The sequence below is a fragment of the Bos indicus x Bos taurus genome, chromosome 5, assembly GCF_003369695.1.
Source record: "Bos indicus x Bos taurus breed Angus x Brahman F1 hybrid chromosome 5, Bos_hybrid_MaternalHap_v2.0, whole genome shotgun sequence".
Lineage (NCBI taxonomy): Eukaryota > Metazoa > Chordata > Mammalia > Artiodactyla > Bovidae > Bos > Bos indicus x Bos taurus.
Genome location: NC_040080.1, coordinates 8,666,279 through 8,671,775, shown reverse-complemented (window position 1 = coordinate 8,671,775; position 5,497 = coordinate 8,666,279). Strand labels below are relative to the sequence as shown.

General features: G+C 53.1%; 1 long non-coding RNA gene across 1 annotated transcript; it reads right to left on the bottom strand.

The window, feature by feature from the left end:
- Window positions 1–2,291: 2,291 nt before the first annotated feature.
- On the bottom strand, window positions 2,292–5,274 carry LOC113892198. Its single transcript, XR_003510993.1, has 2 exons — window positions 4,013–5,274; window positions 2,292–3,632 (listed from the first exon to the last, which is right to left on the bottom strand). It is a non-coding gene; the product is annotated as an uncharacterized LOC113892198 (long non-coding RNA).
- Window positions 5,275–5,497: the final 223 nt, after the last annotated feature.

Below are 5,497 nucleotides of genomic sequence, written 5' to 3'. Positions count from 1 at the left end.
CTTGAGGTCTGAGGCCTCGCCCCATTGGAGCGAGAAGGCGGGACCCCTGCACAGGGGTTAGGGGTGGGGGGGCTTGCCCTTGACATTTGGTGAAACTTCCCAGTCTCCCTTGTCAGCCACCCTCAGGGTCTGGTTAGCCCTGATCCTTCAGGGGGGCTTTTGAGATGGTCTCAGCCAACAGCACCACTCTGTGCCTATGTGGACCCCAATAGAAAGGCTAGACCAAGAAGGCAGCCTTGAGATAGGGAGCAAATGGGACCAGAAGGGGGTGGGGGCTGTTTTTTGTTTTTGCTGTGACTTTTTTTTCTCTTTTTAACTTATGAACACCTCCTATATGTCAGTCACTGTGCTGGGTGCTTCAGTTACCCAAAGGTCTTGTTCTTCCTTTTTTATATTTATTTACTTATTTGGCTGTGCCAGGTCTTGGTTGCGGCATGCAGGATTGTTTTTCTTTCTCCCCCTGAAGGATCTCCAGTTCAGTTCCCTGACCAGGGATCTAGTTCCCTGACCAGGGATCAAACCCCAGCCCCCTGTATTGGGATGGCAGAGTCTTGGCCATTGAACCACCAGGGAAGTCCCACACCCGCAGGTTTCGAACTAAGAAAAAGTTCAGGGAAAGGTCCTTTCCAAAGTGAACAGGAAGTTTTCCCGTTCTGAGCCTGGAGCCTCACAAAGCCTGGAGCCTCCCATTCTGGAGACTGAGCCTCACAAAGTTGTGTGATAAGCAATTCAGATCTTAACCACTTCTGTTTTTCAGACCAAGAGGACACTGTTCACAGTCCCACAGCACCGCAGATCCAAGTCTGCTCCTCTGGCTCAGGGCTTCCTGCCTGCAACACCAGTGACACCTGGGACCCCAGATTCTCTGCTGGGAGAGGGTCTGTCCTACACGTGGTAGAATGCCTAGCAGCGCCCCAGCCTCTCCCTGCTGACCGCCAGTAGCACCTTCACAACGGAAGTGTTAGTCACTCTGTCATGTCCAGCTCTTTGCGACCCCGTGGACTGTAGCCCGCCGGGCTCCTCTGTCCATGGCATTCTCTAGGCAAGAATACTGGAGTGGGTTGCCATGACCTCCTCCAGGGGATCTTCCCAACCCAGGGATCGAACCCAGGTGTCCCGCATTGCAGGCAGACTCTACTGTCTGAGTCACCAGGGAAGCCACAGCACCCTTCAGGTGAGACCACCAAAAGATAGCTCCCGAAGTTGCCAAGTATCCCTGGGGGTTAAAATCGTTCCAGTTGAAAAAGAGCTCTTTGAGCTCAGTTGAAAAGGCCACGTGCTCCTCCCTGGGCTGCTTTCCTGGGCATACCTCCTGCAAAACCATTCCTTTTGTTTGACAGGACACTTTGGCCCAGAGAGACTGGTTGACTTGCCAAAGATTTTGCTTTCTGTGACTGACACAATAGCATCTTCCATCTTCATTCTAGTTACCTAACTAAGCTTGTCCCCGCCTTGGACTCCCCAGAACAGGTGTGTTTGTGTGCCACATCTGTCTTACTCTACTCAACCCTGCCACGTTTCCTCCCAATCTGTCCCCCTTCCTTCAGTCTCGGTTAAAGTCCTACACAGACAGCACCGTTGGACACTGTGTGTTGCCCAGCCACATCCCCACCTCCAAAGGCAGCCAGGGCTGACAGCAGAGAGACATCCACCCTCCTCCACACGGGCCAGTGGGGACTGCTCCTTGGGGTGCCATGACACGTTCCGAGTAAACACTGACGAAGCCCCCTTAGCAGCTAATTAGCCCTGCCGTGCGCTGTGCGTATAGTTTATCGCCTGGCTGTGCGCCACCGTCCTTCCCGCCTGGAGGACCCAGCGGCTGTCACTGTCATTGTCTGCACTGCTGTTGCAGCAGCAGAAGGAGGTGTGGTGCAGAACAGGCACCCTGGGTTCAGGAAGCTGAGCCAGGCCAAGGTGGAGAGGACGTGCACCTTAGGAGGTGGTGGGGTGGATGTTAGCATGTTCTCTGGGGTGCGGGGGTGGGGAGGCAGGGAGGAGGGCATCGCTGGATCAGCCTGAAGGCTTTGAAAAGTTGGACAGGTCTGACTGACTCAACCCTCCTCTGTGAAGCTTCTGCCCTCCCGGCTCTGAAATGAGGGAGGCCCTGCCTCCCACTCCCCACTCTATGCTTCTGCCTGAAATGATACACACCCATTCTGTGCCTGGAGACAGGACACCATCTTTCTGCCTCACCATCACATCCTCAGTATCTCCTTAGTAACGACTCATTTGATGATTGAACACTTGACAGCCACGTGATGCAGAGAATAAGTCAGGCTCATACATGTGGGTGGTGTCAGAGGCTCTGGAGTTGATCATGACCTTTCAGTCTTTTTTTTTGGTTCTGACGCACAGCATGTGGGATCTTAGTTCCCCCACCAGAGATTGAACCTGTGTCCCCTGTGTTGGAAGAGCAAAGTCTTAACTACTGGACCACCAGTGAAGTTCCTTTGACCTTTCAGTCTTATTCCTGACTCCTGAGACCGGACAGGGAAACCAAACAGGATTTAATTTCTTAAGGACTTTGGAGTCCTTCCTGATCCAAGCCTCTGGGAAGGCTTCTCCTTTCAGCATGTGTCCTCAGTGGACAGTCTTCATTTCCCAATTGCCCAGGTCTCCAGGCCTCTCTGGCTGCTCAGGAATGACCCTGTCTGCGTGCTTCTTGCAAAGGCTAACACAAAAGCAGAGAAGAAGATGGGCTTTGAGGTGAGGAAATGTGTCCACAGCCATCCAACAAGTCATGGGAAGGGCTCGAATCTGGTTATTCAGACCCTCCTAGGGCATTGTCACTGCATCCCATGGTCTCTTCAACTGATAGCCACTTGTCTGCAGCCACTAGAAAGCAGCTCCAGGGACAAATGTCCATGTTACGACATGGACCCGCTAGGACCTGTTACGGAAGCCAGCAAATGCCTGGGGAGCCTGGAGGAGGAAGGGAGGAAAGGCAAGAACAGGCAGCATGGCCACAGAGGCCACAGTCCTCTGGGCACAAGCATGGGAAGAGCACATCCCATCCCACGCTAAGAGCCAAGAACCATGCCTGGGGGCCTCACTTCCCGAGGAGCAGCTGGACTCCCTGGCTCATCTCCTCCTGGAAGTCTTGGAAGCTGGGCGATTGGACAAGGAAAGGCATTTCACGTGGTACCTGGAAGGCTTTATTCATCTGTTCATTCAGTGGATATTTACCGCGTGCCAGGCCTGAGGATGAATGATGAGCAAGGGAGTCCCTCGCAGATTTAGCATGGGGACCCATCCTGCTTGCTGTCATCTTCACTGAGGCTCTGGCAGTGAGAGGACAGAGCAGAGGGGGCAGGCTTCCCCACTCTGGCACGCATCAGCTAAATGACCCAGCAAGCTGCTCCACATCCATCCGAGTACGACGGGGATACTCTTGGTACCAGGCGGAGTGAAGCGCTCAGCTCAATGGCCAAGATAGATGGGGAGCTCCGGAAGGGCTGATGCCTCTGGTGGTGTGTGACTCGGAGGGTGGAGGGCAGGGGGAGCATTTCCCTTATGGAACATTCTCTTCTTGATGTTTTCCCCTGCTCCCTCCTGGGAAAATGGCCACTTTCAATGGTGAGTAGTTGGCCCAACACAGGCTTTCCCAGGTGCCTCAGCGGCAAAGAATCCGCCTGACAAGGCAAGGAAACACAGGAGAAGAGGGTGGATCCCTGGGTCTGGAAAATCCTCTGGAGGAAAAGGCAACCCACTCCAGTATTCCTGTGCCTGGGAGATCCCACGGACAGAGGAGCCTGGTGGGTTACAATTACTGGGGCTGCAAAAGAGTCAGACACGACTGAGTGAGCACACTATGCAGCTGGCACGTGGAATTAAAGGCTGGTTCACCTGGAAGAAGTTTCCAGGTCAAGGTTCTCAAAGTAAGAAAAGTTCCAGAGATGCCACGTGGCACCCTCTGTTCAGGGCCAGAGCTCCTCGGTGCCCTCTCACCCCTCCCCCACCCCAGCTCTTGGCATTTGTTACTTGCAAGCCTGCAAGAGGGCCACCGTCTTACCTGGTTGTGCAAAAGTCCCAAACCTTTCTTGACCGATTAGTTTGGGGTAAAAATTTTAAAAAAATTTTTGGCGACTCCTTCCTATATAAAATACAAATGAAACCCAAACCAAGGAAATAGGACATCAGACAGGCCCGCCGAACCTCCGGGCCAGTCCCGAACCCTCCATGACGCTCCTGGCCCTCCTCAGCTTCCTTCTAACCCTTTCCGCGCACTTGCCGGCCACGACAACAGCCGGCGTCTCCCGGGCATGGACCGGGAGGAGCCCCAGGGCCGGCGTGGGTCGCGGCGCAGGACGGGAGGCTGCAGGTCCGGAAGCAGCTCCCGGGTGAGGCTCCGCGGGGCGATGCTGACCCCTGGCGGCCGCTCGCAGCGCCTCGCGATCCTCCTGGGGCAGACGAAGAAGGCAGAGGCCAGGGCTCAGCAAACTTCCTATAAATGGCCACAGAGTAGATGTTCTAGGCTTTCAGGACATGGGGGATAGGGGGTCGGTGACGACCACAACCGCTGCAGTAGTAAAGCCTGAAAGCACTGTGATTGAGAGTGGGGTGGCTTTCCAGGGAAACTTTGTCGACCGTGAAATTTGAATTTTGTATTATTTTTGCGTGTCACAATATTACCCATCTTTTCATTTTCCCACCCCCTTTAAAAAAATGTAAAAATCATTCTCAGCTCAAGAGTTGTGCAAAAATAGGCAGTGACTGGATTTGGCCTGCAAGTCAGGTGGACCCCTGGCCAGGGCCACTTTCCTCCCACTTCCCAGCTCTAACTGCCAACTGTCACCACTGCGATTCTTCACTGCTTTGCCACTGTTCCGCCAGGAGGACTCCCCAACCCCCAACAAGGTTGCTGCCACTGAGCCCCCTTCCTAACAAAAATTCTGGGGTTGTTGGTTTTCACTCATTTCATAAGTTTGTGTAAGTGTCCTTACTTTTACATAAGGTGCCCAGCCCTGTGCTGAGGGGCATAATAACCAACATGGGTTTAACATTTGCTTTTGTTCATCTGTTAGTTCAAACAAACTTACTGAGAAATTCCTGTGTCCCAGGCACTGTAATAAGAGAGACTTGGTCTCTGCCCTCAAGGTGTCGATAACCACGTGTAGAAGATGGACACAGAAGGCAAGCGTGATGATGGAGAAGAAAAGCGGGTGTAGCAGCCCAAAGGAAGCACTTAACTCAACCTGGGGGTAGAGGTCATGGAAGGCTTCCTGGAGGAGGAGGTGATCTCTGAACCAACACTTGAAGAGTGAATGAGAGAGGGGAGACGGAGGCAAGACATTCCAGGAAAATGTCCAGAGCCTAGAAAGAACTCTTTCAAGAGAGTTTTAAACACCAAAGACAATCTTCTCTATGTCCTTCAGTTATAGTATCTGCCCTCAAGGCCTCCCCAGTCTGGTGGGGGAGACAGGCTGTATCACAAGCTGTCATATGGTTGTGGGGAGAGATTTAAAGAAGTTTTCTCTCCAACCTCGTATGATCAGTG